The sequence below is a fragment of the Lampris incognitus genome, chromosome 18, assembly GCF_029633865.1.
Source record: "Lampris incognitus isolate fLamInc1 chromosome 18, fLamInc1.hap2, whole genome shotgun sequence".
Lineage (NCBI taxonomy): Eukaryota > Metazoa > Chordata > Actinopteri > Lampriformes > Lampridae > Lampris > Lampris incognitus.
In genome coordinates this window covers 4,277,778-4,305,023 of record NC_079228.1, presented here as the reverse complement: position 1 = coordinate 4,305,023, position 27,246 = coordinate 4,277,778, and the positions used below count along the sequence as shown (strand labels likewise).

The 27,246-nt window shown below is 43.2% G+C and overlaps 1 protein-coding gene across 1 annotated transcript in view; it reads left to right on the top strand.

Annotated features, from left to right (window-relative positions):
* The first annotated feature begins 11,556 nt into the window (after positions 1–11,556).
* epb41a (erythrocyte membrane protein band 4.1a) overlaps positions 11,557–27,246 on the top strand; it is a 116,325-nt gene continuing 100,635 nt past the window's right edge. The window contains exon 1 of the mRNA XM_056298962.1: positions 11,557–11,659. The gene's annotated coding sequence lies outside the window, so the exon portion shown is untranslated. The remainder of the gene's footprint in view (positions 11,660–27,246) is intronic.

Here is a 27,246-nt window from a genome sequence, read left to right as displayed (position 1 = left end):
TTACAGTTCTGCACATCACTCTTATTCTTGAAAATTGGTACCAGTATGCTTCTTCTCCACTCCTCAGGTATCCTCTCACTTTCCAAGATTTTGTTAAACAATCTAGTTAAAAACCCCACTGCCATCTCTCCTAAACTTCTCCATGCCTCCACAGGTATGTCACCAGGACCAACTGCGTTTCCACTCTTCATCCTCTTCATTGTTGCCCTCACTTCCTCCTTGCTAATCCACTGCACTTCTTGATTCACTATCCCCACATCATTCAACCTTCTCGCTCTCTCATTTTTTTCATTCATCAGCCCCTCAAAGTACTCTTTGCACCTTCTTGACACACTCTCCTCACTTGTCAGCACACCTCCATCTCTATCCTTGATCACCCTTACCTGCTACACATCCTTCCCAGCTCGGTCTCTCTGTCTAGCCAATCAGTACAAATACTTTTCTCCTTCCTTAGTTTCTAACCTCTCATACAACTCGCCATATGCCTTTTCCTTTTCCTTTGCCACCTCTCTCTTTGCTTTATGATGCACCTCCTTGTACTCCTGTCTACTTTCTTCAGCTCTCTGACTATCCCACTTCTTTGCCAACCTCTTCCTCTGTGTACTCTGCCATAAGCCGCGGAACCGGTATGGCCAGTAGGGCCGTGGCCATACCTACTTTGGCGTAAATCAAACATAAACGTGTAAAAATTCAAATCGCAAATACGTTACATTGTTAATGTATTGCACTTTTGCGCGCTTCCCGGGCTAATTTCCACTAGCTGTAAGCCTACGTACAGTACGTAGCCTATCACAAGCAACAAACTCTGTTTCCTAATGAGTGATTGGTTATTTGTGTTACGTGAGCTTAGCGTCACACGGACGTGAATTCCCCAGAACAAAATACCAGCGCTCTGTGTAAGTAGACTACCTGCTAGTGTGTTCGCTAAATTTAAGCAATAGTAACGTTAAAATTAATGATGAAGCGTCGAAAAATAACTGATTTCTTCGGGTCAAAGTTAAGCAAGGTAGCTGAGACAACCACCGTCACTCCAGCCCACAGTGAGCCCTCTGAGGAACCAGAAGTAGAATGTCTACCTGTCGCTGCTTCAACTGGCCCCTCTGCCGCCGCCGCTACCCTCCGCGTTATGAGCCTGTCGCCAGCTGACAGTGAGCCCTCTGAGCTTGAGGACCCAGCAGTAGAATTGCTAATTAGCCCCAGAACTGTCAGTGCTCCAACTAGTGTTCGACCCTCTGCCGCTACCTCTAACGTTACGAGCCTCGCAGAAGTCCACTGTTCCAGTGAGTGCTGCAGGGATCTCTCAAAGTCCAGTCAACCAGACGACCCCGCTATTCTCGCAGGTACAAAAAGGGTACAGGGAGAAGGGTCCTCTCAAAGAAACCGGTCTGTTCAACCCCAGTGGTTCAAGGACCACAGATGGCTAACGTTGTGTCAAAAAAGAGCAAAACTTTTCTGCACACAATGTCGCTTTTGGACAATGAAAGGATTCGGTTCGGGTTTAAGCAAAACCAACGAGAATGCATTTTCAGTGCTTGGATTTCAAAATTGGAAAAATGCTGCACATTCTTTTCGAAAACATGAAAGTAGTAAATACCACAGAGGCCATGGCTTACTACCAGTTACACGTTTCCCAGCAACCTAGCATTGCAGCCCAATTAGACATGCAACTGAAAGCTAAGCAAAAACTCAGACGAGAGATGCTAGTCAAAGAGATAACATCTATTATGTGTCTAATGGGTCAGGGCATCGCTTTAGATGGTCACGAGCTCCAGAATAGCAACATTTACAAGCTATTGCAATTGCGAGCCCAGGACTGTCCAGAAATTGACCAGTGGCTCGCTGAAAAAAATTACATGAGCCATGACATAATAAGTGAGGTGATTCATTTAATTTCACGTTGCGTGTTAGGCCAGGTAATTTCGCCTATTCGTGATGAATTTTATGCATTACTAGCGGACGAGACCAGAGACATTTCAACCAAAGAACAGCTTGTGTCTCTGTTTCGCTAGGTTGATGACAACTATGTCGTTCAGCAGGATTTTATTGGATTATTGGATTTACCCAAAGCCGACGCCTCGACCATTGTCACTGCACTAAATGACATCCTGATCCGCTGTAACATTTTGCCGAGTATGTGCCGGGACAGGCATACGATGGCGCCGCAAGTATGCCTGGCCATTTGAATGGAGTTGCCGCAACATTTAAACAGAGCAATCCTGCAGCCATATATGTGCATTGCTTTGCGCATTGTTTGAACTTATGTTTGCAGGACACTGGGGAACAATGCAAGGCCATTAGGGATGCGTTGGATTTAGTGCAAGAAGTGACACATCTAGTGAAGCAATCTCCGAAACAAAACCACGCGTTCCAAGTCTTGAAAAATGAAATGGGCCCTGGCAATCATAACCCACGCACTCTCTGTCCGACGCGATGGACAGTGCGAACGGGTGCAGTGAAGTCAATCATAGACAATTACGCTGTTCTTTCCTCTCTAATGACACAACTAAATGAAGAATCACATGATGAAACTGGCAGGAAAGCTGGGGGCATTCTGGTAGTCCTTGGCAAATTTAGCACATTCTTTGGCCTGCACCTTGCGTTTATTTGTTTTTCACCAGTTGAACAGCTGTCTAGGACTTTGCAAACTGTTAACATATCATTAGAGGATGCGCAAAAAGCCGTGGCAGTTACTCGAAGATTTATTCAGCGGAAGAGGTCAGATAAGGCGTTTAAGACAGTGGTACAGGATTCAAAGGACCTAACCGATGCCCCCGTGTTGCCCAGGCAACAGAAACGCCCCCAAAAATTGGATACTGGAGAGGCTGCCCACACATTCCAGAGCCCAGTGAATCATTATAGGAGACTGTACTTTGAAGTTCTTGATTTTCTTGATGGCGAAATGGGCTGGCGTTTTGAGCAGAGACCTACATGTGGCAGCTGACCTGGAACGTCTGATTGTGTCTGCGGCTAAAGGGGAGTTGGGCAGTTTCCCGTCCTCCACAGTGTCACTCTACGAGAAGGATTTTGACTTTGACAGTTTACGCGCACAGTTGAATATGCTGCCAGATGCGATCCGAACGTCTGGAATTACCATCACAACGGTAGCATCAGTAACATCGGCAATGAATGCTGCTCCGGTAGCGAAACCCTATTGCCAGATGTACACAGGCTGTTAAAATTGTTTTATACAACTCCTGTGTCAACTGCCAGCGCCGAGAGGTCTTTCGCAACCCTTCGTCGTATGAAGACTTATCTAAGGTCAACAATGACTCAAAGGAGACTCAATGACTTGAGGTGCAGCCACACACACAGGGATGCTTTGGCCAACGTGGATGATCTCGCCATTGCCAGTGACGTCATCCAGCTCAGCGAGAGACGGAGGAACTTCTTTGGGAACGTTTAAGACGGGGTGGTGAGCGTTGACATTTTGTAATCCTATGCAACTGGACTTGACGTGTCAAATGATTTATGCTTTCTAATCATACTGATTATACTATTTGATTGTGACTCAAGTGTAGGCTATAATCAGGACAAATAAAAACGGCAATAATAAATAATAATAAATAAAGTTATGCATTACGAGTGTGGCTTGGGGGGGGGGAGTCACGTCATTCTCGGCCCTACCCATTCTAAATGCGTTCCGCGGCCTATGTACTCTGCTGTACTTCCTCATTCCACCAAGTCTCCTTTTCTTCCTTCCTTTGTCCCGATGACACACCAAGTACCTTCCTAGCTGTCTCTCTCACTATTTCTGCAGTGGTTGCCCAGCCACCCGGCAACTCTTCACTACCACCCAGTGCCTGTCTTACCTCCTGCCTGAACTCTACACAACAGTCTTCCTTCTTCAGCCTCCACCATTTGATCCTTGGCTCTGCCTTCACTCGCTCCTTCTTCTTGGTTTCCAAAGTCATCCTACAGACCACCATCTGATGCTGCCTAGCTACGTTCTCCCCTGTCCCCACCTTGCAGTCTCAAATCCCTTTCAGATCGTGCTTCCTACATAAGATATAGTCCACCTGTGTGCACTTTCCTCCACTCTTGTACGTCACCCTGTTCCTCCCTCTTCTTGAAATATGTATTCACCACAGCCATTTCCATCCTTTTCGCAAAATCCACCACTGTCTATCCTTTCACATTTCTCTCCTTGACACCGTACCTACCCATTACCTCCTCATCACCTCTGTTCCTTTCACCAACATGTCCATTGAAGTCCACTCCAATCATTACTCTCTCCTCCTTGGGTACACTCCCCCACATCATTCAGCTCACTCCAGGATTCTTCTTTCTCTTCCATCTCACACCCAACTTGCGGGGCATATGTGCTGATAACATTCATCATCACACCTTCGATTTCCAGCTTCATACTCATCACTCTGTCCTACATTCTCTTCACCTCCAACACACTCTTGACACAGTCATTCTTCAGAATACCCCTACCCCATTTCTCCTCCCATTTACACCATGGTAGAAGAGTTTGAAGCCACCTCCGATGCTCCTGGCCTTACTCCCCTTCCACCTGGTCTCTTGCACACACAGTATACCTACCTTCCTTCTCTCCATCAGCTCTCTCCCTTTACCAGTCACAGTGCCAACATTCAAAGTTCTGACTCTCACCTCCACACTCCTACCCTTCCTCCTCTTCCTCTGCCTCTGGACATGCCTTTCCCCTCTCCTTCTCATTTGCCTAACAGTAGCATAGTTTCCACCGGCACCATGCTGGCCAACAGTGCTGATGGCGGCCATTGGTAACCCAGGTCTCGGATGATCCGGTATGGTAATCTGATTTATGATCCGCGTATTTGATTTGTCAAAGATTTTATGCAGGACGCCCTTCCTGACGCAACCCTCCCCATTTATCTGGGCTTGGGATCGGCACAAAGAATGCACTGGCTTGTACACTCACTGGCCACTTTATTAGGTACACCTTGCTAGTACCGGGTTGGACCCCCTTTTGCCTTCAGAACTGCCTTAATCCTTCGTGGCATAGATTCAACAAGGTACTGGAAACATTCCTCAGAGAGTTTGGTCCGTATTGACATGATAGCATCACGCAGTTGCTGCAGATTTGTCAGCTGCACGTCCATGATGCGAATCTCCCGGTCCACCACATCCCAAAGGTGCTCTATTGGATTGAGATCTGGTGACTGTGGAGGCCATTTGAGTACAGTGAACTCATTGTCATGTTCAAGAAACCAGTCTGAGATGATTCGAGCTTGATGACATGGCGCGTTATCCTGCTGGAAGTAGCCATCAGAAGATGGGAACACTGTGGTCATAAAGGGATGGACATGGTCAGCAACAATACTCAGGTAGGCTGTGGCGTTGACACGATGCTCAATTGGTACTAAGGGGCCCAAAGTGTGCCAAGAAAATATCCCCCACACCATTACACCACCACCACCAGCCTGAACCGTTGATACAAGGCAGGATGGATCCATGCTTTCATGTTGTTGACGCCAAATTCTGACCCTACCATCCGAATGTCGCAGCAGAAATCGAGACTCATCAGACCAGGCAACGTTTTTCCAATCTTCTATTGTCCAATTTTGGTGAGCCTGTGCGAATTGTAGCCTCAGTTTCCTGTTCTTAGCTGACAGGAGAGGCACCCGGTGTGGTCTTCTGCTGCTGTAGCCCATCTGCCTCAAGGTTCGACGTGTTGTGCGTTCAGAGATGCTCTTCTGCATACCTCGGTTGTAATGAGTGGTTATTTGAGTTACTGTTGCCTTTCTATCAGCTCGAACCAGTCTGGCCATTCTCCTCTGACCTCTGGCATCAACAAGGCATTTTCGCCCACAGAACTGCCGCTCACTGGATATTTTCTCTTTTTCAGACCATTCTCTGTAAACCCTAGAGATGGTTGTGCGTGAAAATCCCAGTAGATCAGCAGTTTCTGAAATACTCAGACCAGCCCGTCTGGCACCAACAACCATGCCACGTTCAAAGTCACATAAATCACCTTTCTTCCCCATTCTGATGCTCGGTTTGAACTGCAGCAGATCGTCTTGACCATGTCTACATGCCTAAATGCATTGAGTTGCTGCCATGTGATTGGCTGATTAGAAATTTGTGTTAACGAGCAGTTGGACAGGTGTGCCTAATAAAGTGGCCGGTGAGTGTACATTCTCAATGGCTGGGTTATTTTGTTTTGTGTGTGTGTTTGTGTATGTATATATATATATATATATATATATATATATATATATATATATATAATTCTTTTAACTTTTATTTTTACTATTTTCTGTTAATTTTTCCCTCTTGCACCAACATACGAGGACACATTCCTTGTATGTTCTTGTACTACTTGGCAATAAAATCCGATTCTGATAATTATGTTATAGCAAACATGTTTTCTACTGCCACTTTAAGCTGTTAGGCCTTACATCATAATTTTATGTCATTTACTGTTGTTTTACTCGTTGAAAGCGTTTGTTTTTTGACCAGGTCAAAGGTAAGTGAGTGGAAGTGGAGTGACATAATTAAAGACCACATACTCAGAGGCACAATGTCAGTGGAAGTAGGAGGGTGAGAGTAAGAATATTCTGGAACAGTTCTCGTGGTGGCTGTATTAGGTGGAAAGACTCCAGAGTCTCCACCCTCTGCCGTCCAGTATAGGGTAGATATTGTATGGAGTTGGGGCAGGGTTTTGTGTGTGTGTGTGTGTGTGTGTGTGTGTGTGTGTGTGTGTGTGTGTGTGTGTGTGTGTGTGTGCCAGGTTTTTCTATCCTTAGGGGGACCAAATGGCCCCCATCAGGAAATTACCTACCTCGTGGAGACATTTTATGGGTCCTCATGAGGAAAATGGTCTATTTTAGGGTTAGGACTTGGTTAGAATTAGGAATAAGTTCAGGTTAAGGTTAGGCATGTAGTTATGATGGTTAAGGTTAAGGGCTAGGCAATGAATGTAGTCAATGAGGGGTCCCCACAAGTATAGGGTGACATGGTGTGTGTGTGTGTGTAGTCTCGCGATACCAGATAATTGGAGATCTCCGCCTACTAGTCGTCTGGGGATTTCTAAATGCAAGATAGTTACTAGAACGGCGGCGAGAATGGCCGCTAACAAACCTACGCCTGCTGCTACGCCCCTTAAGTTTTGTCAAGGACACGCTTTACCGGAAACTATGCTCTCTCTCCCATCCTCCTCCATCAGCTACACTCCGGCAACAATGGCAAGCATCCAGGAGAGAGGTGCAGTCAAAATTGCGTGCCCTGCAGAATGAGTGGTGGATATCGAAGGCAAATGAAATACAATCCCATGCCGATAGAAATGATATGCACAACTTTTATGATGCAGTGAAAACCATCTACGGCCCAAGAAACTGCTCTGTCTCCTCCCTGAAGTCTGATGATGGTACCACCCTCATAAAGGACCAGAAACTCATCACAAAAAGATGAGCCGAACATTTTGAGACTCTTTTGAACCAGCCATCCCCAACAGATCCCTCGATCTTGGATGAACTACCTGTCCGCCCCACCATCCAAGACCTTGACCTTCCACCAACCTTTGAAGAGGTTCATTGTACAGTTAGGTCGCTGAAAAACAACAAGACCCCTGGCCCTGACAGTATCCCTGCAGAGATTTTTAAACGGGGAGGCTACCTCTGCACCCATGCACTTCTCCTGTTCATCGCACACGTATGGAAGAATGAAACTGTCCCTCAGCAGTGGAGGGATGCTAACATCATCTCCATATATAAAGGCAAAGGAGACAAGTCCCTCTGTGGCAACAGCCGTGGCATTTCACTACTGGCTGTTGCTGGAAAAGTCCTGGCCAAACTCATGCTACACAGGCTGGTAAAAAACATCTCAGAGGAGCTGTTGCCTGAGTCACAGTGTGGGTTTAGGAGGAATAGGAGTACTGTGGACATGGTGTTCACAGCACGGCAACTCCAAGAGAAGTGTAGGGAGCAACATCAGAACCTCTTCATAGCCTTCATCGACCTGTCAAAGGCTTTCGACACAGTCAACAGGGACATCCTATGGAACATCCACCTGAAGTTTGGCTGTCCACGAAGGTTTGTCAACATCCTTCAAAGGTTTCATGTGGGGATGATGGCACGTGTGACCATTGGAGGCCAGGAATCTGAGCCCTTCAGGGTGTGCACCAGGGTATGTCAGGGGTGCATCCTTGCTCCAGTTCTCTTCAACATATTCCTCCTGTGTGTGACATTGCTGCTCCACGAGGAAATCGGGAAGGACAGTGGGGTTACCGTGGACTTCAGACTAGATGGAAACCTATTTAACATCCGCAGGCTCCAAGCGGTCACGAAAATGACATGTGAGCACATCATCGAGTTACAGTACACAGATGACTGTGCAGTTGTGGCCCACACATCCGAGGCACTACAAGCTACCCTTGCAGCTGCTGCAAGGGCGTAAGGTAGGATGGGTCTCTCTATAAACGTGGCAAAGACTGAAGTAGTATGCCTGTGGGCATCTACTTCCCCATCTCATTCACCAACCTTCACCATCTCCGACAAACCACTTGCAACAGTGGAATCCTTCAAATACCTGGGCAGCTTCCTCTCTGACGACTGCAGCATTGACAGGGAGATACAAAACCGGATTAAACAAGCATCCATCATCCTCTTTTGGCAGACTTAGGAGAAGGGTCTTTCAAAACAAAGACCTCAACCTCCACACCAAAATATCTGTCTACTTGGCAGTTGTCATCACGACTCTCCTCTACAGCTGTGAGGCGTGGACCCTGTAGAGCCACTACCTCAGGATGCTTGAGGCCTTCCACATCAGATGTCTACAATGCATCCTGAGGAGAACCTGGTGTGACCAAGTGCCCCATACTGAAATACTCCGCAAGACCAACTGCATCAGCATGGAGGCTACCGCCACCCAGCACCAACTTCGATGGCTCGGTCACGTCGTCAGGATGCCAAAGAAGCACTTACCGCGTAAAGTGCTGTATGGCCAGCTACATCTTGGCCGCCGCTTGGCAGGGGGCCAGAAAAACGTTACAAAGACCAGCTGAAGACCATCATAAAAAAGTGTGGCCTGAACCCGAGCCAGCTGGAAGACACTGCCGCCCAACGCTCCATCTGGCGGCAGCTCTGTCAACAAGGGGTGCAAAACCTCGAGAAGGACCGCGGTGATCGACGGACCAGGAGACGTCTGAAGAGACATGAAGCCAGTACCACACCTACACCCCCACCACCTACACCCCCAGTCAGTACACCTACACCCCCAGTCAGTACACCTACACCCCCAGTCAGTGATTTCACCTGTTCTGTCTGGGGTCAGACATTGTGGATCGCGGATTGGGCTTTACAGCCATAAGAAGACTCACAAGTGACAGAGGCAGGATTGTCATCATCAGACACGACGGACAACCTAAAGCAAAGCAAGTCTCGCGATACCAGACAATTGGCGATCTCCGCCTACCAGTCGTCTGGGGATTTCTAATGCAAGATAGTTGCTAGAACGGCGGTGAGAACGGCCGCTAACAAGGCTACGCCTGCTGCTACGCCCCTTACGTTTCGTCAAGGACACGCCTTACCGGAAACCCCGCTCTCCCGCCATCCTCCTCCGTAGTGACGCGGAGAGAGCTTTTTAAAACATTGAGAATGGATGTCCCGACCGAGTAACGTTAGATCGTTTGATTCAGGTTTATCGAACGCGTGCTCAGTCCACAAGATTGGTGCAGTTAAAGATTTACAGCGGCGTTGTTTAAAACCTTTAACCCAGGACAAGAAAGACGTGTTTGCTTGTTTACCAACTGGTTACGGGAAAAGCTTGGTCTATCAAGCCTGGCCAACTGTCTGCGAGTCCGCACTGGGACAGAAATCTATGGTGCAGGTCATACGCCCTCTGCTGTCCATGATGGAGCAGCAGGTGCAGTTTTAGAAAGCAGAAGGCGTCGCTGCCGCACACGCGGGACAAAGCGAGGACATGGATGACCACCGGAAACTTTTGTTGGCCAAGCAAAGTGGAGACGGCTTCTACAAACACCGTCATTTTGGGAGCGGCTGGTTGGAGTGGCTGTTGACCAAGTACACACTGTAGTGCAACGGTGAGTTTGAAACCATAGCTCGCTGACTGTATATTGTTTGTCTAGTTTTCTTCGGTGACTGCAACTGAGCATTCCTATAACGCATGTGTTGCTGGTACGACAGTGTTTACAACCACACGCCGTCTGCATGTCACCGCCCCCATGTGACGGCCCCGCCCTGAAGACTTGGGATTGCTTCTGCAAGGAACGTGTTTTTTTTAAACTAATTGTTTCCACCCCGTTTTAGCAAGGAAAGCTGGGAGAACGCCCTCAGTCTCTAGCTGAGCGAAGCGTTTAGAGGCTGACTTGTGAGTCTAGTGTGTGTGCGCACACGCACACACACACGCACACACATTGTGTACACAAATGCCCACTGGTGTAAGGATGATTTCTTCTCTTGTCACTATTCTCAAGGGACTCCGTCTGGTTGCTGTTGTCATTTCACGCCACCAGGCAGACTGGCCCTGCACCTGCTCCTTACACCCCACAGAGGGTGGGGCTGGGGTTACTCGGAATGGTGGTGGTGGTGGTGGTGGTGGGAAGGGCTGAGTGGAGCCTTGCTGAATGCGTGAAAACCTAATGCCTTTTGTGTTGGATGAGGCGATGGGTGAAGGAGTATGCATATGAGAGGGAGAGACAGAGGGGGCTGGTACAGGAGAACAGCAGCCATAACCTGGCTGTAAAGACTGCTGAGCACCCACAAGCTGATCCGTTGTGTTTCAGTAGACTGTTCCCTAGAGGACAGGGCTAAAAGCTGCTTAGATATGCCAGTTATAGCTACACTTTATCCTTGGAGACCAAATCCCACTCCAAAACTTTGAGAAGTGATGTAGTATTGGCTCGCAGTGCTTGTGTCTGTATGCGTGTCTGTTTCTGGTGATTATAATCTCTGACCGCAATCGGTTTTGAGAGCTTATTTGTTCTCTGGCCGACAACCAAGGTACAGTGATCATAGTAGCATCCTCTCATCCTCTCCCGTTCATCATGCTTTGTTCTTCAGCCTTTCTTGAGAGAGTAGTACTTGAGTAAACGTCATTAGGCGTGCTGGTGGGTGCTTCATGTAAATTATCTAGCCTTTTCCCCCGTTGCACATGGACAGTAGCTCCATAACGCTGCATGATCTGAGAAACAATGGGTGCGGTTGCATCATCAGCTCAATGTATGCTGAGCTCCGCCAACGAATCAGTCATAAGAGGCTCCGTTGACGTGCAGCACATAGGACATGTGTTCATTCTTCTGTCACTCTTTCCCCTTATTCACATTGCTTTCTATCACGCTTATTTAATCGTGTTTCCCGTCACGGTCTCAAAGCGCACGCACTCATTTTTCATCGCTAAGGGAAACGTTGTCTGTATCCTAGGTTACGATGGTACAGCCTGACGCTCGCCATCGAGCAGCAGCTTGGTTCGCTGTGATTGGTCCAGACCGGTCCCCGCTCGTCGCCCATTGGCCGCTCCTGTAAATACATTTATCTCATTGCATACCCCCCCCCCCCATTTTTACGAGTACTTGAACACGTTTTTTTTTGTTGTTTAATTGCTGGAATAACATATATGAAATCGCCTTTTTTGCTAATCCCGACCATTTAAGGAACCGTGGCAGAGAAAGTGGTTCTTCATTGCGGGTAACTGCGGACGCCCGGGGAGCGGGAGCAAGGTAAGCGGCGCAGGGGGACCGCGTCTCTGTGGCGGGTCGCTGAGCGGCGGCACAAATGTGTTGACACTTTTTTACATTCGGCGCCATTTGCACACCGACAGACAGCCCCTCAAACGGCAGCTGACCCGCCGCCCCTTTCACCCCGCCGGGACTCAAATGCGGGAAATGTTCTGACAAATAAACTCAACACCGAGCCGCCGGTTGTAATAACGCGTTATAACGTTGCAGTAATCTGAACGAAGGCGGTTTGGGAAAGGTGTCGTTGAAGTGCTCCGAGTAACGTATATCCGATATGATGGTTAGCTCTGGGCAAAATAAAGATTAATAATAAAAAAAAGTGTCTTCCCGAATTTGACAAAATGCACCAATTTAACGTGGCTTAAAGACACGTAAGAAAATGAAGCAACGGTGAAAGAAACGTGTAGATGTGGCCGTCTGGTATTTAGTCGGGATGTATGTTGCGTACATCAGTCATGAGCGGGGGCGCTCTGACGTCACCGCGTCCATTGTCAGCCAGCTGCAGCATCTCTGTTCTCATGAGGATCGCCCAGCATCCCTGAACGCTGGACTCGGACTGGATGTTACTCTGACTGGACGTTACTCTGACTGGACGTTACTCTGACTGGACGTTACTATGCAGTCCTGTGAACATGTGATCAAGTAAAACAAAATAAAATCTTTGAGCGAACTCTGACGAACAAACCTGCAGGGCCATATTCTGATCATAAGAAATATAAATAAATTTACTTCCAATGGTAAACGGTTGCATTTCAGTGTGCTAGAGATGATTTATCGTATGACTTGGGCCCTTTTCCCATGAAAAATGAGGAACATCCCTGCAGAGTTTCATATTGTTATTTGGTTTAGATTTCGTATTACTTATTTACTGCTGTATAATGAACACTTGAGTCTGCGTTTTCCTGTGGCTTCTTTAGGAACATGCATTTGCCTCCTCTGGGTGAGATGTTTTTAACCTCAGGGCTGCCAGCTTGGGACTGCTGTGGACGTGATCACGTCATAAGCCAGACATGTGTCAGGGGCTCGGCTGCAGGAGTCAAGCTGATATCAGCATCAGGAGAATTCATATGATGTCACATCTATTTCTTTGTGCTCCATGCTATACAAACATTTCATTGTTGAGTTTTGTTTTTTTAAAATTTATTTTCAGTGCAAAGCTTAAGCCGTAACTATCTTTTCCGCTCCAGGGTCATGGTCATGGTCATGATATGCTCTCCTGAGTCATGGCGAGTGTGTATTTACATGTTTTCTCATGTGTTGCTTGGACAGTTTGTTCCTGGTGTCGGTGTTGTGTTACAGTTCACACAGTCCCCCTGGGAACAAGGTGTTGTATGCAGAGTATGGGAGGCTGTAAGATTAAAAAAATACGAACAATCTTGTTTACATCTGCCATATTGCCTTTTTCCCACAATAAGCCTACAATAATCTTTGACTCAAGCTACAAATTCAAATCAGTTCTGTTTTGTGGAGAGGCCTTATCATAAAGGATGTTCCTGTCAGGTGGACGTGTAACCCTGGTGTCTACAGAGTCACGGTGCTCAGCTGACGTTGACAGTCAAGTTATAGATGCTTTGTTTTTCAAGTACTTTGAATTTGATGTTATTAAAAAAATACCCTTTAACCTCCTCTTAGAATGACCTCCAGTAAGTGCAGGAGGGTGAACTGACAGTGTGTGATTGAGTGCAGAAGAAGGAGCATCCATGTTTTTCTCATGTTTGGCTCAAAGTCTGCATGTCATTTGTTTTACTGGAAATCTGCCAAACTCAGAACTCCTTGCTGAGGCAGCCTATTTTGCCCTTTATCTTACACTATTCTTGGGCCTTCATCTGTCTTGGCCTTCATTCTGTCTACCCATCTCTGTTTATCTCTATTGTTATCACTCCTTCTCTACATGTTTCCCTCTCACGTTCTTTCACCACATGCAACCAACTCCATACTTCTCTGTTGTCATGGACCACAGCATTCGACCCCCGTCACAACACCCAGGCAGTTCCATTGTCTCACCTATAATAAGGTGTGTTTTGTAGGCTTAACATGTTTTGTGTTGTTATTTTTTGCTTCAAACATTATTGCTAATGTTCCTTGAATCCAACAAAGATTATTTGGCTCCTTGCCTAGTTGGTCATGTGACCTGCACATCCTCCTGTTCCTCTAGTGCAGACACCAGCAACCATAAAGTGCAGTGCCAAGAAGACACAGGTCTTCCTTCTGACTACTCACCGTGTCCAGCTGATGTCCCAGCTACTACTAGCTGGCTAGTCCCTAGCTACTACCATACTGCTACTGCACTGCAACACTCAGCTGGTGTCTCGTCACTTTTTCCTACCTTGTTGAAATGTAGAGTACCACACAAACTCCAACCCTAACCTATGACCAGTGCCTGGGCAGTAACACTTAATCAGACCACTTGATAGGTAGGAATCATGTTTATTGGTCATATAGGTTTGCACATACATGGAATGTGACTCTGGTTTCGTGGTTCTCTCAGTGTATTCAACATAGAATAACAACACTACAACACAACAATCTTAGGTGAAATAAGAGGTGATAAAGTGTAATGGTGCAGAGAATATATCAGAGATACTGAAATACATGTTAACAGCTTACTGACATACATGCCTGAGGTAGATGGACATGGCAGTGTACCAGTATATGTACAATGTACAGTACAGTACATACAACATGTACAGTACAGTACATACAACACCTACAGTACAGTATATACAACATGGTTGGATTTTTTGACAGTGTTCATTTGAATGACAGCCCGTGGAAAGAAAGTGTTTTTATATCTGGTTGTTTTGGGGTACAGGGCTCTGTAGCGCCTACCAAAGGGGAGGAGCTGGAACAGGTTGTGACCAGGGTGTGATGGGTCTGCAGGGATGTTGCCTGCCTGTTTTCTGAGTCTGGAGGTGTATAAGTCCTGAATGGAGGCCAGGTTGGCGCCAATGATTTTCTCTACAGACTTAACTGTCCACTGTAGTCTGTCCCTGTCCTGTTTGGTGGCCGATCCAAACCCGACAGTGATGGATGTGCAGAGGACAGTCTGGGAGATGACTGAACACCCGCACAGTGCTGGTCTGTGCTGCACTGGCGTAGTTTCCACACCATCTAACTAAAGCTCATAGCTCGCGCCTAGCGGGATTGACTGCTAGTGCGACCAGTACACAAAGTGTCACGTAACAGTATGGCCAGGTGAAGCCGGTAAACAACAAGTCCTCCAACCCATACGACCACATGGGTGGTTTGTCCCCTAATACGACCCACAGGAACATTTCCTAAATCAGCGCCCCTACTGGCGGCAAGAGATATGCCACACATCCTTTTGGCCTCTGTGCACTGGGAGTTTTTAAAACAATGTGAGAACAATAGAACATGTAGTCAGTGCATTTTTGTGTTGTTTCGTCTAGTATAGTAAGTAAGCTTGCTATTGGCAGTATGTTTACCTATGAATAAGGTTATAAGAGCTAACTTAAAGTTAGCCACAAGTTAGACAGTCAGCTGGTGTGGTATTATAACCGCTATGTGACATTAAACTTTGCTTTTATTGACATTCCTTCTCGCGACAGCTTATGGAAGGAGATGCTTGTTGTTACAGGGGAAGTAACGCGTTATAATGACGGGGGACCGCGAGGAAGTAGCTTAAAACCTCACTATAGGTCGTAATAAGCTGCTTGTACAAACCACCTATGGGGTGGGGTCGTTTTTTGGTGGAGGACAGTCTCAATTTAAAGTTCGGCCTGAGCAAGGACAATAGCCTGTGCCACACTACCTGTCATGGTTTGACCATCAGCTGGTAGGGATTCAACCTACCACCTCCCGCCAGCGCTCCATTACAGTGGTTTCCACGCCCTTGCTGCTACACAACATGTGGCATTCCTGCAGGATGGAACGCACCGTTCAGAGAGCAGGGAGTGATCGGTGACGTCAGCAGGTGTAATGAAATCTGCATGTTGTCGGTGCACTGTGGCTGCTTACACCTGCTCTAGTTGGGCTTTCATCAGCTGTGTATTTAGGTTTGTTTGGGGGCTCTTAGAAAACCCTGCTGAGGCACTTCATTAGTTGTGCAAATTAAATATTCAGTGCCTCACTTTTCTTTTGTGTCAGGTAGACTCCCGCTTGTGGGCTGAACTGCCTGTCAGAGGCAGGGCGTGCAGGATGGCGTGATGGAGAAAGGGAGGGTGCACCACAGTAGATGACAGACGTCCACTTTCCTTTGCCCTCCACATCTGCACAGAGTCTGCTCTAATCCCACACAGGGCCCGATTAATTTTAAAGCCGCTTTCAACCCTTAAGCTCACTTTCAGCACTCAGTTACCAGCCAGCCAGCATGTGCAGATGGAGAGTTGCTGTAGTGTGTGTTTATATATGTGTGTGTGTGTGTGTGTGTGTGTGTGTGTGTGTGTGTGTGTGTGTGTGTGTGTGTATATACATATATGTCAATATTGTTTTTCACAAAAGCATTTTAGTGTTGAAAGTCATAGAATGTAAAGGTGTCAGGTTGCGGCCAGGTGATTATAAACATGTGGAGAAGTTTGATATGTAGTGTCAACATGGTCTCAGGAGACATATGAATGCATATGTGCTCACATAGTAATTCAACCTTGTGCTGCCATGTTGCAGTCAGAGTAGCCTGCTTTAATAAGAAGTCACATACCAGGACAGTAGTGATGTCCCACACAACACAACCCCTGCACAGTCCCTCAGTGTGTTGTTATAGCAGGATGTATGAGCAGCTCCACCTCTGGCTGCTGTCCACATGGAGCCATCCGGGACACATGGTCTTGTTTTTTCCTGTCCCATCAGCACTTCTCCATGCTGACCTGCAAGCTGCCGTCAGCTCACCTGATACTCCCAACAATAGCAAGCTGGGAATTATCTTAACAGTTATTTCCCGTTATACCGGCTGACTTCTTGCTTCACAAGCAGCCAGAATCACGTCCAACATCTCCTACCATAGAATACCCATAACCTAAAATAAAATACCACAGAATACCCATAACCTAAAATTAAATACCACAGAATACCCATAACCTAAAATAAAACACCACAGAATACCCATAACCTAAAATAAAATACCACAGAATACCCATAACCTAAAATTAAATACCACAGAATACCCATAACCTAAAATAAAACACCACAGAATACCCATAACCTAAAATAAAATACCACAGAATACCCATAACCTAAAATAAAATACCACAGAATACCCATAACCTAAAATAAAATACCACAGAATACCCGTAACCTAAAATTAAATACCACAGAATACCCATAACCTAAAATTAAATACCACAGAATACCCATAACCTAAAATTAAATACCACAGAATACCCATAACCTAAAATAAAACACCACAGAATACCCATAACCTAAAATAAAATACCACAGAATACCCATAACCTAAAATAAAACACCACAGAATACCCATGACCTAAAATAAAATACCACAGAATACCCATAACATAAAACGAAATACCACAGAATACCCATAACATAAAATAAAGCACCACAGAATACCCGTAACCTAAAATAAAACACCACAGAATATACCCATAACCTAAAATAAAATACCACAGAATACCCATAACATAAAACGAAATACCACAGAATACCCATAACCTAAAATAAAACACCACAGAATACCCATAACATAAAATAAAACACCACAGAATACCCGTAACCTAAAATAAAACACCACAGAATACCCATAAACTAAAATAAAACACCACAGAATATACCCATAACCAAAAATAAAACACCACAGAATATACACATAACCTAAAATAAAATACCACAGAATACCCATAGCCTAAAATTAAATACCACAGAATACCCATAACCTAAAATAAAATACCATAGAATACCCATAACCTAAAATAAAACACCACAGAATACCCATAACCTAAAGTAAAATACCACAGAATACCCATAACCTAAAATAAAATACCACAGAATACCCATAACCTAAAATAAAATACCACAGAATACCCGTAACCTAAAATAAAACACCACAGAATACCCGTAACCTAAAATAAAATACCATAGAATACCCATAACCTAAAATAAAACACCACAGAATATATACCCATAACCTAAAATAAAACACCACAGAATACCCATAACCTAAAATAAAATACCACAGAATACCCGTAACCTCAAATAAAACACCACAGAATACCCATAACCTCAAATAAAATACCACAGAATACCCATAACCTAAAATAAAACACCACAGAATACCCATAACCTAAAATAAAATACCACAGAATACCCATAACCTAAAATAAAATACCACAGAATACCCATAACATAAAACGAAATACCACAGAATACCCATAACATAAAATAAAGCACCACAGAATACCCGTAACCTAAAATAAAACACCACAGAATATACCCATAACCTAAAATAAAATACCACAGAATACCCATAACATAAAACGAAATACCACAGAATACCCATAACCTAAAATAAAACACCACAGAATACCCATAACATAAAATAAAACACCACAGAATATACCCATAACCAAAAATAAAACACCACAGAATATACCCATAACCTAAAATAAAATACCACAGAATACCCATAACCTAAAATTCAAAAACCACAGAATACCCATAACCTAAAATAAAATACCACAGAATACCCATAACCTAAAATAAAATACCACAGAATACCCATAACCTAAAATAAAATACCACAGAATACCCGTAACCTAAAATAAAACACCACAGAATACCCGTAACCTAAAATAAAATACCATAGAATACCCATAACCTAAAATAAAACACCACAGAATATACCCATAACCTAAAATAAAACACCACAGAATACCCATAACCTCAAATAAAATACCACAGAATACCCATAACCTAAAATAAAACACCACAGAATACCCATAACCTAAAATAAAACACCACAGAATACCCATAACCTAAAATAAAATACCACAGAATACCCATAACCTAAAATAAAACACCACAGAATACCCATAACCTAAAACAAAACACCACAGAATACCCATAACCTAAAATAAAACACCACAGAATACCCATAACATAAAATAAAACACCACAGAATACCCATAACCTAAAATAAAACACCACAGAATACCCATAACCTAAAATAAAATACCACAGAATACCCATAACCTAAAATAAAACACCACAGAATACCCATAACCTAAAATAAAACACCACAGAATACCCATAACCTAAAATAAAATACCACAGAATACCCATAACCTAAAATAAAACACCACAGAATACCCATAACCTAAAATAAAACACCACAGAATACCCATAACCTAAAATAAAACACCACAGAATACCCATAACCTAAAATAAAACACCACAGAATACCCATAACATAAAATAAAACACCACAGAATACCCATAACCTAAAATAAAACACCACAGAATACCCATAACATAAAATAAAACACCACAGAATACCCATAACCTAAAATAAAACACCACAGAATACCCATAACATAAAATAAAACACCACAGAATACCCATAACCTAAAATAAAACACCACAGAATACCCATAACCTAAAATAAAACACCACAGAATACCCATACCCTAAAATAAAACACCACAGAATACCCATACCCTGAAATAAAACACCACAGAATACCCATACCCTAAAATAAAACACCACAGAATACCCATAACCTAAAATAAAACACCACAGAATACCCATAACCTAAAATAAAACACCACAGAATACCCATAACCTAAAACAAAACACCACAGAATACCCATAACCTAAAATAAAACACCACAGAATACCCATAACCTAAAATAAAACACCACAGAATACCCATAACCTAAAATAAAACACCACAGAATACCCATAACCTAAAATAAAACACCACAGAATACCCATAACCTAAAATAAAACACCACAGAATACCCGTAACCTAAAATAAAACACCACAGAATACCCATAACCTAAAATAAAATACCACAGAATACCCATAACCTAAAATAAAATACCACAGAATACCCATAACCTAAAATAAAACACCACAGAATATACCCATAACCTAAAATAAAATACCACAGAATACCCATAACATAAAACGAAATACCACAGAATACCCATAACCTAAAATAAAACACCACAGAATACCCATAACATAAAATAAAACACCACAGAATATACCCATAACCAAAAATAAAACACCACAGAATATACCCATAACCTAAAATAAAATACCACAGAATACCCATAACCTAAAATTCAAAAACCACAGAATACCCATAACCTAAAATAAAATACCACAGAATACCCATAACCTAAAATAAAATACCACAGAATACCCATAACCTAAAATAAAATACCACAGAATACCCGTAACCTAAAATAAAACACCACAGAATACCCGTAACCTAAAATAAAATACCATAGAATACCCATAACCTAAAATAAAACACCACAGAATATACCCATAACCTAAAATAAAACACCACAGAATACCCATAACCTCAAATAAAATACCACAGAATACCCATAACCTAAAATAAAACACCACAGAATACCCATAACCTAAAATAAAATACCACAGAATACCCATAACCTAAAATAAAATACCACAGAATACCCATAACCTAAAATAAAACACCACAGAATACCCATAACCTAAAACAAAACACCACAGAATACCCATAACCTAAAATAAAACACCACAGAATACCCATAACATAAAATAAAACACCACAGAATACCCATAACCTAAAATAAAACACCACAGAATACCCATAACCTAAAATAAAATACCACAGAATACCCATAACCTAAAATAAAACACCACAGAATACCCATAACCTAAAATAAAACACCACAGAATACCCATAACCTAAAATAAAATACCACAGAATACCCATAACCTAAAATAAAACACCACAGAATACCCATAACCTAAAATAAAACACCACAGAATACCCATAACCTAAAATAAAACACCACAGAATACCCATAACCTAAAATAAAACACCACAGAATACCCATAACATAAAATAAAACACCACAGAATACCCATAACCTAAAATAAAACACCACAGAATACCCATAACATAAAATAAAACACCACAGAATACCCATAACCTAAAATAAAACACCACAGAATACCCATAACATAAAATAAAACACCACAGAATACCCATAACCTAAAATAAAACACCACAGAATACCCATAACCTAAAATAAAACACCACAGAATACCCATACCCTAAAATAAAACACCACAGAATACCCATACCCTGAAATAAAACACCACAGAATACCCATACCCTAAAATAAAACACCACAGAATACCCATAACCTAAAATAAAACACCACAGAATACCCATAACCTAAAATAAAACACCACAGAATACCCATAACCTAAAACAAAACACCACAGAATACCCATAACCTAAAATAAAACACCACAGAATACCCATAACCTAAAATAAAACACCACAGAATACCCATAACCTAAAATAAAACACCACAGAATACCCATAACCTAAAATAAAACACCACAGAATACCCATAATCTAAAACAAAACACCACAGAATACCCATAACCTAAAATAAAACACCACAGAATACCCATAACCTAAAATAAAACACCACAGAATACCCATAACCTAAAATAAAACACCACAGAATACCCATAACCTAAAATAAAACACCACAGAATACCCATAACCTAAAATAAAACACCACAGAATACCCATAACATAAAATAAAACACCACAGAATACCCATAACCTAAAATAAAACACCACAGAATACCCATAACCTAAAATAAAACACCACAGAATACCCATAACCTAAAATAAAACACCACAGAATACCCATAACCTAAAATAAAACACCACAGAATACCCATAACCTAAAATAAAACACCACAGAATACCCATAACCTAAAATAAGATAACCTCTTTGGGAAACACTCCCTTCAAAAAAAACCAAAACACATCTCACACACACACACACACACACACACACACACACACACACACACACACACACACACACATGCACATGCACACACGTTTATCAGTCAAGGTAGTGGGTGGAGTCTCATCAGCTCACCGTCCACTCTTGTGCAGTTACAAGTCAATTTCCATGTTTTGCTGAATGATTATCGCCATTACTGCTGCCTTTGAGCAAAGCTTACTGGGATAATTTGTACCAGCAGTGGGATGGATTACAGCAGTGGGATGGATGAAGGTAGTGGAATGGATGACAGCTATGGGATGGATGGTAGCAGTGGGATGGATGACATCAGTGGGATGGATGACGGTAGTGGAATGGATGACAACTATGGGATGGATGGTAGCAGTGGGATGGATGACATCAGTGGGATGGAGGACAGGAGTGGAATGGATGACAGCAGTGGGATGGAGGACAGGAGTGGGATGGATGACATCAGTGGGATGGAGGACAGGAGAGGGATGGATGACATCAGTGGGATGGAGGACAGGAGTGGGATGGATGACATCAGTGGGATGGAGGACAGGATTTGGATGGATATTTAGTCTTGTCATATTAACCCCAACATGACTGTCCATGGGTGCAGGGGCTTCTACATCTCAAACACAAAGGTTGATTTTATTTCTACTCATGTATCCAAGTGTGAGCACAGACAGTAACATAAACTGATAATATCTCACCTAATAACAGCTAACAGCCACCTGCTGGTTATATTCATCTGGTGGTTATAGTCATCTGCTGGTTATAGTCATCTGGTGGTTATATTCATCTGGTGGTTATAGTCATCTGGTGGTTATATTCATCTGGTGGTTATAGTCATCTGCTGGTTATAGTCATCTGCTGGTTATAGTCATCTGCTGGTTATATTCATCTGCTGGTTATAGTCATCTGCTGGTTATAGTCATCTGCTGGTTATAGTCATCTGGTGGTTATAGTCATCTGGTGGTTATATTCATCTGCTGGTTATAGTCATCTGGTGGTTATATTCATCTGCTGGTTATAGTCATCTGGTGGTTATAGTCATCTGGTGGTTATATTCATCTGGTGGTTATAGTCATCTGGTGGTTATATTCATCTGGTGGTTATAGTCATCTGCTGGTTATAGTCATCTGCTGGTTATAGTCATCTGCTGGTTATAGTCATCTGCTGGTTATAGTCATCTGCTGGTTATATTCATCTGGTGGTTATAGTCATCTGCTGGTTATAGTCATCTGGTGGTTATAGTCATCTGGTGGTTATATTCATCTGGTGGTTATAGTCATCTGGTGGTTATAGTCATCTGGTGGTTATAGTCATCTGCTGGTTATAGTCATCTGCTGGTTATATTCATCTGGTGGTTATAGTCATCTGCTGGTTATATTCATCTGGTGGTTATAGTCATCTGGTGGTTATATTCATCTGGTGGTTATAGTCATCTGCTGGTTATAGTCATCTGCTGGTTATAGTCATCTGGTGGTTATATTCATCTGCTGGTTATAGTCATCTGGTGGTTATAGTCATCTGCTGGTTATATTCATCTGGTGGTTATAGTCATCTGGTGGTTATATTCATCTGCTGGTTATAGTCATCTGGTGGTTATAGTCATCTGGTGGTTATATTCATCTGGTGGTTATAGTCATCTGGTGGTTATAGTCATCTGCTGGTTATAGTCATCTGCTGGTTATAGTCATCTGCTGGTTATAGTCATCTGGTGGTTATAGTCATCTGCTGGTTATAGTCATCTGGTGGTTATATTCATCTGCTGGTTATAGTCATCTGCTGGTTATAGTCATCTGCTGGTTATAGTCATCTGGTGGTTATAGTCATCTGCTGGTTATAGTCATCTGGTGGTTATAGTCATCTGGTGGTTATAGTCATCTGGTGGTTATAGTCATCTGGTGGTTATAGTCATCTGCTGGTTATAGTCATCTGGTGGTTATGTTCATCTGGTGGTTATAGTCATCTGCTGGTTATATTCATCTGGTGGTTATAGTCATCTGGTGGTTATAGTCATCTGGTGGTTATAGTCATCTGCTGGTTATAGTCATCTGCTGGTTATAGTCATCTGGTGGTTATATTCATCTGCTGGTCATAGTCATCTGGTAGTTATATTCATCTGCCTGTTATAGTCATCTTGTGGTTATATTCATCTGGTGGTTATATTCATTTGTACACTTCTATAGTTTAACTGTATAGCTCTCAGTTTCATGTGTAAAGGAGAATATTATTAAAAATCAAGTGAATATGATTAAGCAGACCTGCATTACAGTGGTGCTTGAAAGTTTGTGAACCCTTTAGAATTTTCTGTATTTCTGTATAAATATGACCTAAAACATCATTAGATTTCACACAAGTCCTAAAAGTAGACAAAGAGAACCCAATTAAACAAATGAGACAAACATATTATACTTGGTCATTTATTTATTGAGGAAAATGATCCAATATTACATATCTGTGAGTGGCAGAAGTGTGTGAAGCTCTAGGATCAGCAGCTAATTTGAAGGTGAAATTAGAGTCACGTTTTTTCAATCAATGGGGTGACAATCAGGTGTGAGTGGGCGCCCTGTTTTTTTTTTTTTAAAGAACAGGGCTCTATCAAAGTCTGATCTTCACAGCACGTTTGTGGAAGTGTGTCATGGCAAGAACAAAGGAGATTTCTGAGGACCTCAGAAAATGTGTTCTTGATGCTCATCAGGCTGGAAAAGGTTACAAAACCATCTTTAAAGAGTTTGGACTCCACCAATCCACAGTTGGACAGATTGTGTACAAATGGAGGAAATTCAAGACCATTGTTACCCTCCCCAGGAGTGGTCGACCATCAAAGATCACTCCAAGAGCAAGGCATGTAATGGCTGGCCAGGTCATAAAGCAACCCAGGGTAACTTCTAAGCAACTAAAGGCCTCTCTCACATTGGCTACTGTTAATGTTCATGAGTCCACCACCAGGAGAACACTGAACAACAATGGTGTGCATGGCAGGGTTGCAAGGAGAAAGCCACTGCTCTCCAAAAAGAACATTGCTGCCCGTCTGCAGTTTGCTAAAGATCACGTGGACAAGCCAGAAGGCTGTTGGAAAAACGTTTTGTGGACAGATGAGACCAAATTACAACTTTTTGGCTTAAATGAGAAGCGTTATGTTTGGAGAAAGCAAAACACTGCGTTCCAGCATAAGAACCTTATTCCATCTGTGAAACATGGTGGTGGTGGCATCATGGTTTGGGCCTGTTTTGCTGCATCTGGGCCAGGACGGCTTGCCATCACTGATGGAACCATGAATTCTGAATTATACCAGCGAATTCTTACGGAAAATGTCAGGACATCTGTCTGTAAGCTGAATCTCAAGAGAACGTGGGTCATGCAGCAAGACAACGACCCTAAGCACACAAGTCCTTCTACCAAAGAATGGTTAAAGAAGAATAAAGTTAATGTCTTGGAATGGCCAAGTCAAAGTCCTGACCTTAATCCAGTCGAAATGTTGTGGAAGGACCTGAAGCGAGCAGTTCATGTGAGGAAACCCACCAACATCCCAGAGTTGAAGCTGTTCTGTATGGAGGAATGGGCTGAAATTCCTCCAAGCTGATGTGCAGGACTGATCAACAGTTACCAGAAACGCTTAGTTGCAGTTATTGCTGCACAGGGGTGGGGGATGGGTCACACCAGATACTGATAGCAAAGGTTCACATATTTTTGCTACTCACAGATATGTAATATTGGATCATTTTCCTCAATGAATAAATGACCAAGTATAATGTTTTGTCTCATTTGTTTAATTGGGTTCTCTTTATCTACTTTTAGGACTTGTGTGAAAATCTGATGATGTTTTAGTTCATGCAGAAATATAGAAAATTCTCAAGGGTTCACAAACTTTCAAGCACCAGTGTATGTTAACATCCTGTTGTTCATTGTTGCTGGAACATGTGTTGATGCTGTGATAGGTGATGATGTTGTCGTGCTCAGTATGTGTGCCAGACCAGAAGATCATGCAATGCAGCTGTTGGCTCTGTGTGGCTCCGGTCAGCCCAGTTCAGGCCTCCAGACAGCCTGCATGCTTTGATCTGGTTCACAATGATAGAAGTTTGTGTCTTGCATGCAGGGAGGCATCCATCAAACTTGGATGACTGTACTTTAAGCCTCCAAAAGTATTGTGCATATCAGTCTATTTGAGCAGACTGCATATCATTAATGAAAATATAAAGTCAGGTCTGAAAGTTGCCCGGACAGCACAAACAACCAGGCAGCCGCCCTGCCTCACTTTACTTCTGCTGCGCCTCATCATCCGCACAACATTGCAGCTAGCGCACAGTGAGGGATACACTTTCAGCTTTGGGAATAGAAAAAAACAACCGTTTCAACACTGAGATCAAAAATTAATCCATATTGGTTGAAGATTGCAATACTGTATCCGTTATGGCCCCCTTGTAACAATGACGAAACTGCTGCACACAACCACATCATAACAACCACACCATATCAACCACACCATGACAACCACAGCATAACAACCACACTATGACAACCAAACCATAACAACCACACCATGACAACCACACTGTAACAACCACACCATGACAACCACACCATAACAACCACACCATGACAACCCTACCATATCAACCACACCATAACAACCACACCATAATGACCACACCATAACGACCACACCATGACCACCAAACCATAATAAATACATCATAACAACCACACCATGAGAGTTTTGGCCAAGGGACATGACTGATCCTCATGTGGACTTTATAAATTAGTACATCATAAGAGCACGCCCCCATGCTCGAATATGTGTATGTGTGTGTGTGTGTGTGTGTGTGTGTGTGTGTGTGTGTGTGTGTGTGTGTGCGCGCGTTTGAGTGTGTGTGTGTGGGGGGGATTAACAGCATTAGAGTGGTTTCACTGGCCATGGGAGGCAAAAGAAGCTGGACAAGTGATTGTGTGTGTGTGTGTGTGTGTGTGTGTGTGTGTGTGTGTGAGAGAGAGAGAGAGAGAGAGAGAGAGAGAGAGAGAGAGAGAGAGAGAGAGAGAGAGAGAGAGAGAGAGAGAGAGAGAGAGAGAGAGAGAGAGAGAGAGCAAGGGGGAGCGAGATAGAGAGATGAAGAGGATTTAATCTCGCTCTGCTTGCCCTCAACACTCCATTTCTGATCCATGGGCTCGCATGCATCTGGATGTTGTTGTTTTTGTTGTTATTTTGGTGCATGCTGCATGTTAGATGTAGATAAACAGACATGAAAATAAAACAGTCTGATTTATGTTTCTGTCAGTTAGGCAGTTAAATCTCCATTTCTCCTCTTTTTCTTGCTAAGCTATGTCTTCTCCCTGTTTTCCATCATTAATGCTCTTCTTTTGGTCACGTTTCCTCTCTTCTCTTACCCTACATTTTCCTGTCAGACATGACCATTTCTCTATGTTTTCCCACCTGACATGACTATTTCTCTATGTTTTCCCACCTGACATGACCATTTCTCTATGTTTTCCCACCTGCCATGGCCATTTCTCTATGTTTTCCCACCTGACATGACCATTTCTCTATGTTTTCCCACCTGTCATGGCCATTGCTCTATGTCTTCCTACCTGACATG